This window comes from Cydia fagiglandana, chromosome 11, assembly GCF_963556715.1.
Source record: "Cydia fagiglandana chromosome 11, ilCydFagi1.1, whole genome shotgun sequence".
NCBI classification, from domain to species: Eukaryota; Metazoa; Arthropoda; class Insecta; order Lepidoptera; family Tortricidae; genus Cydia; species Cydia fagiglandana.
In genome coordinates this window covers 3,179,379-3,192,690 of record NC_085942.1, presented here as the reverse complement: position 1 = coordinate 3,192,690, position 13,312 = coordinate 3,179,379, and the positions used below count along the sequence as shown (strand labels likewise).

General features: G+C 37.4%; 1 protein-coding gene across 2 annotated transcripts in view; it reads left to right on the top strand.

Moving 5' to 3' along the window:
- Positions 1–13,312, top strand: part of LOC134668741 (low-density lipoprotein receptor-related protein 2) — a 440,880-nt gene that overhangs the window by 178,200 nt on the left and 249,368 nt on the right. The gene's annotated exons all lie outside the window — the stretch shown is intronic.

Genomic DNA, 13,312 nt, shown 5'->3' with positions numbered 1-13,312 from the left:
GCTTAAGCACGAATGTCACGATTTTCACTCAGCAATAACACGTGATTGCCCTCTCGCCATCGCAATATCACCCTTAAGTCTTAGCCTTAAAGTCTACACGGTTAAGTAAACAGCCTGTGCAAATGAAGGGTCTGACAGTTGCGTGTGATTTATATGGGCCTTATTTAATTTCCATACGTATTTTGTTGAGCGGAACTGGACGGGCGTAAGTGCCGTGCATTTTGCACTGAGGAGAGACTTTTTTGTTGGAGCAGCTTATGTTAGGTTTGAGGTTGGGCTTTCATATTGAAATAAGACGTTGGGTTTTAAACGGGTGAGAGGAAACTGAAACTTACAGAAGCGTAAAACTATACTCTATTCGAGATAGGGTTACACAGTATGAAAACTGGGGCTTAAAAGTGCAATTTTTAGGACGTCATCATCATTTTTAGAATGTTCAATAGGTAATATTTTTCAATTATGCGCTCCAAACGTAGTTTTAAAAAGAATATGGAAGAAGAAAATATAGGTTATATTGGCTTGAGAACTTTCTCTTGAGGACTCTATAATATGGCCCTCAAATATTTCAAAACATATAGGTAATTACGAGACGCTGAAAATCGAGTTCTAAGGACAAAATGTCGGCTACAATATGAACTACTTTTAACTGTTATATTGTTATATTGTAGTATGTTACAAAAAATTGTAGTTAAAAAGCCCTCTGCGAAGCCGGTAATACAACCGCTAGTTAACCGCTTCCTAATTAACGCTTAACTAACCGGTCGCTACAGGAAAAAGCCTAACCGAGATATGTTAACTACGACTATTTCCAACTTATGTATAGCACGCAGACTATGCAGAGTTGGCTGTTTGTCTTGTTTACCACTGTTTACTTTGTTTACCACAGTATTGTTTGTGTAGAAATTGTAAGGTTGTAACTTCCCTCCCCTTCTGTCATTTATTACTCTCGTAGTAATCTTACCCAGGTTATAAACTTTATATATGTATGCGAAATAAGCTAACCAAACTGTCTGTCAAAACGGCGTAGTTTGAAACATGTACTAATATATTTATTTTGTATGAATAGTTTGACAGTTCGCTTGCAGTTCGTTGATTGTCTGTGGTCCAATAATCCACTACATCTTTGAATCCTTCCTAACATAATAAAAGCGGAAGTAACTCTGTCTGTCTGTTACCTCTTCACGCTTAAACCGCTGAACCAGACTAGATGAATTTGTTATGACTGACGAAGTCGCGGCAGAAGCTAATCTTAAATAAAATCACTTTCATACCAATGAAATTAAAATCCAATACTACATTCTTAAACTTTAATCAATGCATGCTCTAAACCTAACCCTTTACATTTCAAGTTGCCGGCCAAATTGCACCGCAGTCGGTTAACTGCTGACTAATTGGTTCATCGGCCGGCCGTTAATAGTTTGGCGGTTTCGGTATTGCCTCTTGCATGCCGAAGACGATCAATAGTTGATACAAGGTTAATGGTTATAAATCTGAAGGTAATCTATCCTCCTGAGTCCCTGAGGCCAAGGATTAAATCCATATGGAATTTTGAATTAAAAAATACAAGGTTCCAAATTCAAAAATGCAATAATGACAAGGGGGACTCAGAAAGAAAGAAAGAAAATACATTTATTTACGTCAAACCAACAACTTAAATTACAAATTAATATAGATATAGGACAGATTACATCGAAATGTGACATTTAATTTAGCTGTTTAAAGAGTATATATTATAATCATACCTGTGCTAACTCGGGGCACGTTTTAGAATTCGAAATACATAAATTCTAAAGCTAAATGTGTTTATTTTTTTTCTTAATCGCTATAAAAAAATCTTTCACCGTAACAAGCGCATAGGAAACATCATCTTCACAGACTTATCTTGGTACTGTTACTTACATCGACTTAAATGTATAAATTCTTTGTTTATTCCTAAACACTATTTCAATAAAAACGAACAATACTTTAATAATAATAAAACTATAAATACTAATCGACGAGAGCGAATTGAAAAAATCCCTAGAGCCTATTGTTCTAAAATATATATACCTATATGTTTTGTTATTTATTATGACATTAAAATAATTATAACCTTGTTCTAATAAATTATTTTTATTACAGGTATGTCATGCATCTGATTCATCAAATACAAACATCAAAATATTGCGTGAGTGCTATGTTACATGTAAGTCTATATTATTATGTGTTTTTTGAGCATAACGGTCAAGGGTAAAATACTGTAATTTTATGTATATTATGTATCATGAGTGCTATCTAGATAATACATACAAAATAAAGTCGCAAGTTTTTAAATTAAACTACCTGCATTTGCACTAAATAAGGCCCATCGTTATTTTTATTTTTTATTATTATGTTTAATATGAACTTGCAGTATTGTCAATAATACTAGCGGATATAATTGCAGGCGCATTGCACTTATAAAATTTAATTTTGGAAATTAACTAGCACTGCTTAATTACCGGGCCTTATTTGGTAGTTAATGTTTTTTCCCAGCTCTAAATTATTTGTATTGAATAAATAAAACTATATATATTACTTTACCTAAGTCATGAAAAGGAAATTAATTAAATAAAAAATAGTCTCTCTTTCAACACATATAATACTGCGCGTGAAGCAAAATTCCTTTTTGTATATTTTTTCCAGTTAATAAAAAAAAGTCAATTTCGGGAATCATCCATTTTGACACAAATTTATTTCCTTGTGTTGTGTAATCGCGAGCACTTTTATATTCGTATTTATTTTTACATTTGAGCACGTATGAAATCTTACCCTGTATAATATATGTACATACTAACGAAACATTACAGGCCCGACAATACCCTACACCAAAACTTAGCGTCAGCAAAAAAGTGATCAAGGCCTTTGGGAAAAACGTCAATTAAACAAGCCATTAACTTTTTGCGGACCGTACCTACGGCGTTTTTGCGTTAGTTGGAATATGCTTGGAATTAGTTGGGATAATGGGGGTTAGTTTTGGTAATTAGAAATACATCAGTGTGGTGTAGCCTTTATTATACAGGATGACCCTTGAACACGTTGACAAAGATTTTTTTCTATGCCAATTGTTCATCGTTTTAACTAATGTTTGCGTTTATGTATAAAAGTTAAAGAAAAATATATTGAAGGTAGTTAATACGTTTTATTTTAGTTAAACAATAACAGTTTTTATTTTTAATGGTATTTTGTAAAAGACGTGTATGTAAGAGAAATATTCCTAAACATTTTTTGTCACCGTCCTTTTGGCCAACCTGTATACACTATACAGGTGCAAGTGTACGGGTTACTCGGGTTAGGTATAGAGAAATTCGGGTTGAAATAAAATCAGCATTGCGTTGCGATACAGCGAGGAAATGCTGCCAGCATCCTTGGTACAATGCCTCAAGGGCCTATTTTATATTAAAACCTAGTTATTCATTTAGTTTAGTACTAGTAATAGAGTCGATTCCGATACCGCCGGTGGCACGCAATGTTTTTCATCACACTTGTGAGTAAGATTAAGGGAAATAAACAAAATTTCTGCCTAATTTCGTGCCCTAGTTAAATATTTAGGATTTACGGACCGCATCGCCTACGTGTAATAACACCTTTTACGAGCAAGTGTGATGAAAAAATATTTTAATTTTCAAATACCGCTCTAGCGTCGTTTCCAGTAACGAGCGATGCACTTTCCAATGGCCCCATAAAAAATAATAATGTGCGAGAGAGACGACTATTTACCACTCTAAATAAGCGAGAAAGAGACGCCTGCATGTTAGAATGAAGTGCAAATTGAGGATTTCCAGTGACATTTAAAATAATGTGGTCATTTTGTGGAAAAGGTGTTTGTAAAGGGCTTCTTTCTGGTATCCCTAGTGTCATTCGTGCGACGTACGCGTTTGCGCTATGTGTTTATGGGTCATTTTATGTATATGGGATTTTGAGTTTCCAAAACGTGAGGCGCGCTATTCAAATTCCCATACAAAAATCTATAACACAAACGCGAACGCGAATGGAATGAAATTTACACTAAGAATTGTCAATATTGAATGAAAAAAGTTCGAACTACTGAAATTCTAGAAAGGTGTCTTTGTACGTTTTTAGGAATATGTAGTTGATTTTCTTTCCTGACAGCGCCGGAAAGCGGTAACTTCGTTTAGCGGCCCGTAAGTTGACGCTTTTCGGCCGGAGAACAGAAAATATTTAATTAATTTCACACTTTCAATTTCACCCCGTAATCGTAAACAATTGCCCTGGGCCTTATTCATCTCAATTTGAGGCTTTATTGATATTTTAATGATGTATTTGATATATTTTAAACATTAAAACATAGCTGTAGAAAAAATAACTGTTGTTTCTCGTTTTTTTAAGATCTTTCTATGAAATGTTCGAAGCTTTTTTCATAATTATGTATTCTATCGATGTGGTCATAAAAGTGTTGTAGGTTTTAGCTTTAAGCAATACTGTAAGCGTCCTGAACAATTTTTTTTCTTTCTTTCTTTCATTTTGTAGGTATTTCAATTTTAACTGTCCGTATTTTTTCTTTCTTAAGTACCTATAGTTATCTACGCTACGTACTAAGATTTATGCCTTGTTGTTAAGATATTTCATGAATTGATGTACTTACTACATATTAGTTATGTAGGTACTAGCTAGGTAAGTACTTATGTTTTCCGCGCTTCTCTAACATGTTCATCTCGTAAATATCTGTCTCGCTCGCACTCACTCACTCACATGATTGAGCTTCAACGTCATTAGTGTTACTTAGACGTGTTTCGCAGACTATGAAAAACAGAGGATACAAAAAGTAATGAAAAGTGGGAAAATTCACTGTCTCAGTAAGGCCCAGTAAGGAGTGGCTCAGTAAGGCCTAGTTTCCCCTCTGGGTTGGAAGGTCAGATGGTAGTCGCTTTCGTAAAAACTAGTGCCTACGTCAATTCTTGGGATTAGTTCTCAAGCGGACCTCAGGCTCCCATGAGCCGTGGCAAAAAATTCGAAGAAGAGCGTATTCCCATCTCAAAAGCCGGCAACGCACTTACAATCCCTCTGGTGTCCATGGGTAACGGTAATCGCTTACCATTAGGCGATTCGTCTGCTTGTTTGCCTCCAACAAAAAAAGTTGTCTAACCGGGATCTATATCTGAATCCCTAAAGTCTTTTCACCTATCATTGCATTCCCTAATATTGTTTATCATAATGATCAGTTGTCCTAACACTAAAAACCCTAATTTTGGTTGATTACTTATCCTAATGTTATTAAGCATATTTTCTTTTTTGCGAGGGTCGCAGTTTCAACCCTAACCTAACCCACTTTTGTGGCAGCAAGTTCTAAAACCAAACCATTTTTCAGAGCCTTTCATTATGGAAGATAATCGTTATGACAATTGATCGTTAGGGCATGTGCCCATTAGGACAAACCAGTTAGGGCAAGTGACTTTAGGACAAACGTTGTTAGGGATTCAGGATGACGCCCGTCTAACCGCTTGCTTTTGCTGTGGACTGTACCGAACGTTCTTGACTATATCCACTATGTGGCCAGAATAAAAGAACGCAGAGAACAGCGAACATTATTTATATTATATCTTTTAAGAGCCCCTCGTGATTCCGTAGTGCTCCGCCGAACTTGATTTAACATAATATGGGGAAATGAGGAAATGTTGTCTATTCTTATCTACATCTTGTATTATCTAAATAAAAGTAGGGGTAATATGGAATACAAGTGTCTGCCCGCGACTTCTGCTGTCGTTGGAAATGGACTCTCGCCTTAAGCAGGCCACTGACGAGCCTTCTAAATGGATGCCGTTACAATGGATTCATCCAAATGGACGGCATCCTAATATTAAACACTGTACGTTTTTAGGGTTCCGTACCCAAAGGGTAAAACGGGACTCTATTAAGTACTAAGACTTCGCTGCCCGTCCGTCCGTCTGTCTGTCACCAGGCTGTATCTCACGAACCGTGATAGCTAGACAGTTGAAATTTTCACAGATGATGTATTTCTGTTGCCGCTATAACAACAAATACTAAAAACAGAATAAAATAAAGATTTCAATGGGGCTCCCATACAACAAACGTGATTTTTGACCAAAGTTAAGCAACGTCGGGAGTGGTCAGTACTTGGATGGGTGACCGACTGACCGTTTCTTTTTTGCTTTTTTTTCGGACGGACGGACGGACGGACGGACAGCGAAGTCTTAGTAATAGGGTCCCGTTTTACCCTTTGGGTACGGAACCCTAAAAACTACAACTGACGAGCCTTCCAACAGTCCAAATAGCGTGGCTGCAATCCAAAATCGGTCCGTGAATGTCAAAAACGTACAATGTTAATATTAGGATGCCGTCCATTTGGATGAATCCATTGTAACGGCATCCATTTGGAAGGCTCGTCAGTGGCCTGCTTTAGACCCCTATTAATGAGGTACCTTCTCATATGAGGCCTTTATAGAACTACGTATACGCTTACCCAATAACTCATACGAGTAATGATTAGATCAGATAAAGGCGGGTCTATGAATACATGAATAGGTTCTCGTTATAAGGTAGGCCAGTCAAATAAGATTTATTCCACGAATTAATTCCCAGCACCCGGGACCCGGGTATGTCCTTAAACTACGCCCAAGACCACCGGTGGACGGGCAGCAGCGTCTCTCAAATTCGGTGTAGGGTGTAGGTCTGTAGGTACTCGACTGCGATCGCCAACTCGCCTGCCAAGTGTGGCGATTATGGGCCCCCCCACATCTGGCGTCTTTCGAGCGTCGGTGTCTGTCGGCGTCGGTCCAGCGCTATGGAAAATGACGTCGCTGCGCAGTTGCGTCGACGCTGCGTCGACGTTGCGTCGACGTCGGCCATAGAAATGTAGACGCCGACGCTCGAAAGACGCCAGATGTGGGGGGGGCCTATGGCATTCACCCCCAAGGGGGAGGCCTATGTTCATCAGTAGACCTCGTATGGCTGGGATTGATGATGATGAATTCCCAGCAAGCTGGAAATCGTCTTAATATCTTCATTTGGCTCTAAATTAGTGTAATCCGAGTTTGCTCCATTCCAGGAGTTGTGGAATTAATTTTTGCTCTTTTTCTGTTTTTTTATTGTAGTTCAAAAACGGTATGTCCGACGGAAACTTTGCTGTAATCGTGATAAAAATTGACATCTGAGGATCCCAAGGATATCTTAATATGAATTCGTAGTCAAAAATTGCAAAAAATGGCGGCCACTTTGAATTTCTTTTTTTGGTATATAATCGTGTTAAAATTCAAAAAATGTTGTCACCAGTGTCTGAACCCCAACAACCTTGCTGGTAGTGACATATTGTTATTGATGGAGGATACCTTAGTGGTTTTGTCAATTCAATTCCGAGTGGTTTTGTCAATTTAAGGTAAAATGACTAAAATGTATCTCCTAAGGTTCCCAAAATTTATCCACACCTCTTGGGATGGAGCAAACTCAGATTATACGCATTTAGGACCAAATGAATGTATTCAAATGATTTCCAGCTTGCTGGGAATTAATTTCTCAAAACGCTTTTATTGGATCTAATTTGACTGGCCTATATAATATAAGGTAACCTTTGAATAAAGGTTCACGATTAGCTTGTTTCATAGAAATATGAGTAATACTTATTGCAAATAATATATTTAATAGTTTTGAAGTTTGATTGCACAGAGTGTGGAAGTGTTATCTTAAACGTCAAAATTCAAACACTTGTACAGTCGACGTCAAAGAGAAATTTACAGCCAAAGTAACAAAAAAATGTTTACACGACCTAAATGCTATGACAATAAAGTCGTGTAAATAATTTTTTGTAACGTTAGTCGTAAAGATCTCTTTGACGTCGACTGTACACTCTGTGTTATCAAATACCATAGAACATATTAAAGAGGTTCTTATTTCTGTATCAAATACGGTGCAGAGTTAGCTTAGCCTGACTCTATTAAACACAACATAGCTATAATTAATGTTTCGTGTCACTTTTTAGGGTTCCTTACCCAAAGCACCCTATTACTAAAGGGGTCCACTGATTAACAGTCCGCCGGACGGTATCGGCCTGTCAGTTAGAACAAAATTTTGACAGTTCCGAACAACTGACAGGCCGATACCGTCCGGCGGACTGTTAATCAGTGGGCCCCTTAAGACTCCACTGTCCGTCTGTCCTTCTGTCTGTCACCAGGCTGTATCTTATGAACCGTGATAGCGAGACAGTTGAAATTTTCAGAGATGATGTATTTCTGTTGCCGCTATAACACCAAATACTAAAAAGTACGGAACCCTCGGTGGGCGAGTCCGACTCGCACTTGTCCGATTTTTCCTATTTTAAGATTATTAAAAGTGAAAAAACTGCGCCCTAATTCTCAGAAGCGCCCCTTTTAAATTCTAAAAAAAATACGCAAAAAAATAAAATAACGTACCTCGTCTATGATTTCTATTTGATAATATTTTATACACACATTGGCTATTTGTTCTACGCAAAGATCGTATTCCCACGCGAGGTCATTCACCCCGTCGCAACGGTACATGGGCCTTCACCTCTTTGCATGTCAATTACCCGGGGACCGTATTACAATGGCGTAGAATTCAAATTGCTTTGTCAAAAAATGCAGACAATTCGAAAGGTCTACCGCGAACACCGAAGTTCGCAAATTGTGGGGAATCTTTCTCTTTTACTCCAATTGACGTGTTACTAGAGTGACAGAAAAAGATGCATGCAATTTCGGTGTTCGCGGTAGGCCCCCAGCTAAGCTACTTTACCTGTGCGGTTTAGGTGAACTTTATTGAAAAAGAGGTAAGAATTGTTTTTGATTGTATTTTTATTTACATTATTTGTTTTTTATGACTTAAGCTAACTGCATAGTTTCATAATGTTAAATTGCGATTGTATAAGAGCGTGATTTGCATTTTCTTTATTATGTAAGAATTTTAAGTACGTCTTAATTTTGTTGGATGTAGACTTTTAATTTGTGTAGGCGTTGGAATGTAATTAAAATTGTTACTAACTTGTTATTTGATGTACTTATTGATGTTTTGGTGTGTTTTGCATCAACCGAGGTTTGAACCCACGATTTTTGACCATCAGAAACGCATGAAAAATTAAGTAATTTACCTTATTATCAAATTACTTAGTAACTTAAGACAAACTAAACAGTTATTTAATCCCTACTGACTTACATACACGGTGTTTCCTGTAACAGGAGCAATAAATTAAACTGTAGGCTGTACTCCTCAAACTAACCAACATTTGTTTAGCAACTTTTGAAAATAACTCATGTTTTGATTTTTATTACACTTTAAAGTTTATTCTAAGACGCAATGTATTGCAAATTTTGTTATGTTAAAAGCGTGACAAGTAACGTCAAACACACTGATGTCAGCGTACATTGAAGGCAATATTTATTTTGTATGAAAAAGAGGAAGTCTAAAGGATTCATAATTTTTAAAAATTGCTGTTGGTCAGTTTGAGGAGTACAGCCTTTAGTTTAATTTATTGCTCCTGTTACAGGAAGCACCCTGTATAATATTTGCCGTGAGCAGCGAAATGCTATACATGGAAGTATTCTGTCCGCTCAATTATGACCCAACGCAAACTACCCCGCGATAGGCGGTACTTACAAACTGCTCGATTGGCAATCTCAGTACGACCGAGATGACAGTCAGTGACAAATGGCTAAATTGATTTATAAAAACAACGTTTTTTTGTAATTAAAAATATATTAATGTGTCGTGAAGTGGTGCAGAAGTTATTTTAGTTCATACCAAGGACAATGGAATCACTTTTCACTTGTAGTAAACAGATAACTTCAGTAGAATTTGGAAAAAACATGACGATATGTTTTCAATACTACCGTGCTAAGCTAAAACGTAACAACTGCATACGACTTTCATAACAACATACGACTTTTTAAATTGCGAGGATAATAGGGATGGTGTTATGCTAAATGAAGTAGACTATTTTATTAACTTGTGTTTGGTTTAGGTATTTTCTATATATGTAATTATAAATGTAGTAATAAATTCCTTATTACAGATTTGTATTTTCCTTTTTTATTTCATGAGATGGAGCTATAAAAAAAACTACCTAGTTATTTCAAATTAATAATCAAATTTGGTATTGTCATTTTACATTACTTTCCATTCAGATTCCCACAAGATGCTATTCGCAGAGAACTATGGAAAAAAAGCTGTCCAATTAGAGAGACATAAAATTGAGTGGATGCCTGGCAAGATATCTAGAATATGTTCTATTCATGAGATATAACCCGTGAGATAATCATACCCGGTCTCCTATATGTAGATATTTTTTTCCTATCATGCTTTCACTGAATTAATTTAACAAATACACACATTATCTGAAAATGTTGATCATTTGAATCCACCCTCTACTGTCACATATATGTAGGTTCTCTCTCAAGCCATTTCCGTCAGTAGAAAAGAGCGACAAACATATTAACTCACATTATAGACGGGTCTAACGCGAATTAAATTCAATTACCTTGATTTACCGACTTAAATCAGTTTCGTTCCGTATAATGTGAGTTAATATGTGTTCAAAACGCGAAAGTTTAAAATATTATAAGAGCGGCAAATTTAGAAAATCTAAGCGCGCGAACGGCAGTGGTCCTATACAAAATTTTCATTTTGCACCTTTTTCTACTGACAAACTTGCTTGACCGGCTATATATATATACATATAAAATATTCTGAACTGAAAGTGGGGATTTATTGTGACTTCGCCTGTTCAAATATTTTTGACCCGATTCGTGTACCCATGTAAATTTTGATTTCTAAGATCAAGTTCGCCATACATTTACTATCATATGGCGTACTTGATCTTAGAAAAACGGACAGACTATACCTGAACGTGACTTCGCACTGCCATGCAGATTGATAATAAAATATACAAAATACTTATTATAGCGGAATACATTTATACAACAATGATATATTTACTTATGTTGAGTTAGTCTGTCATGTCATAACAACATTTTAACTAGTTATCTTTTAATCTGCATTAAATTATTCTACGTGAATTATTTGACTGGTTCTTCACTGTATGGCATAAACCTATCCCTGTCCAAGTAATATTCTAATCAAATATGAACCACGAACTCTCAGCGGCCAGTACGTACAGCAAGAAGGTTATTAGCGGATTAATGTCGCTGATTGGTAGTTATTGACATTATATGCATTTCATCTACACTTAGCTATGTACCATTAGTATAATAAAGATGACTATTATTTCGTTTACCAGCTTTGATTACAGGCTCTGTAAACGCGTCGTCTTATTTGAATGTAGGCGTAATTGTGTGTGTGTGCTAATTTGGCCCGAGAATTTGAACGGTAATGTTCCTAAAGGCGGTATCCTTAGTTATATATGATCGCAGGCCGTGAGCCATCCCATCACTCTAGGCATTAACATACATAGTCCTTAGAGACCCTAGATAATAGATTAACGCCATCAAGCGTACATATACATAACTATATGTTAATATGTATAATGTAGGTACATGATGACGACTATATGAATATATCGGACCGGCCAAGATGTTCACAATATCTGAACGCACACTCTAACGCCTTGGCAATAGAGGCGTGTTAATATATTTATGAGCACCCCGGCCGCTCCGATATATCTGGTGGCGACTGTACTAGGAGTATGAATGCGAATCCAGTATTCGTCACTTAGTGCCATTAATTTTACAAACGCGTTGACTTCCGTGGTCACAGTAAATGAATAGCAGTAGGTTACAACGTGCGACAAATATTCTTAGCATCTGACTGAAACCTGATTTTTTTCCGAAGGTCCGGTTTTGGTTTTCGGCCCGCGGCCGACACCGAATCTTCAGCCGATATCTATATGTTTTTTTTTATCAAATCCTGTCGAAACCGAAACTTCGGTCGAACACTAAATTTTATACTTACAGACTCATGTCGTTAAAGCATCTAAGAGAGTTAGACCAAGAAAATTCTACAAGGATTTTGATAGCATACTCAGTACAAGTGTTATTATAAACGTCAAACTTGTATGAATTTACGACGTATAAATAATCCGTGGGCTATCAAAATCTCTGTGAACTTTTCTTGGCCTAACTCTACCTGATTTTTGCCGAAATCAAATCCAAAAACAAGGTCCAATTTTGGTTTTCGGCCGGCACCGAATCTTCAGCCGATACTTATATTTAGGTACATGAGTTTTTTTACCAAAACCTGATAGGTATTTGTAGTCGTAGGGAAGTAAGAAAAAACAAACATTTATTATCTACCTACAAGCTGAATCTTATCTGAGCAAATGCATTTTTGCTTTATTTGAAAAAAACATTCAAAATACTATGAAATTGATAGCCATTTTTGTAACCTATAGGCGTCAAGATGTTGAGAAAGTATGAAATGGCTGATTCAAAACAGGGAGCGAATACCAGTATAATTTTCATACAAATTAACCGGTATTCAATTTCGGTATCTCGGGTTTTTACGTATATTGCACTTAATTCAGCTAATCTGATCAATCATTGTCCTTACCCAAATACTATTCTATAATATCAAAGAAGATTGTGAAGGTGAGATATTTAGATTTTTATTCATACCGATTACCGGTATAAATAAAACGGTCCCTGATTCATAATTCTAACTTGCCTACTGTTACTCTATATTTTGCGTCGCGGCTCCCTAATACGTGCTAATTAGTACACACGGAGCTATTAGCGACGGCTAATGCTCTAAAAGCATACAAGTGAGATGTTTGCCTGCTGCGAGTTCTCTGTGACATGGAAAATTTGGATGCACAATGATATGACATGTCAAAGTCGAGTAGGTGTCATTAGGGCCCCCCTACATCTGGCGTCTTTCGAGCGTCGGCGTCTACAATTCTATGGCCGACGTCGACGCAACGTCGACGCAGCGTCGACGCAACTGCGCAGCGACGTCATTTTCCATAGCGCTGGACCGACGCCGACAGACGCCGACGCTCGAAAGACGCCAGATGTGGGGGGGCCCTTAGAGCTACTCATAGACTAGGAATCCTCTAGACCGAGCATAGTCGCGCTACCCCCTCTGCCACGCATACGGTAATTTTACTCCATGTTCGAGTCGAAAGTGTCTTTGTGTGACGTCCGTGTCTTTGAACGGACGTCACCTCGTCCCGCGCACCCCCGCATTTTTGGCATCATCGGTTGTGGGTTCTAAAGGGGTTCTGTATTTGTATGTACCAAGGATGCTGGTGGCATTTCCTCGCTGTATCGCAATGCTGATACGTTGTGCGAGGTAGCCGCCAGTTCTTCGGTCACCAGTTACGTCAACCAGACGCTTCGCGAGTACTGCAAACAAC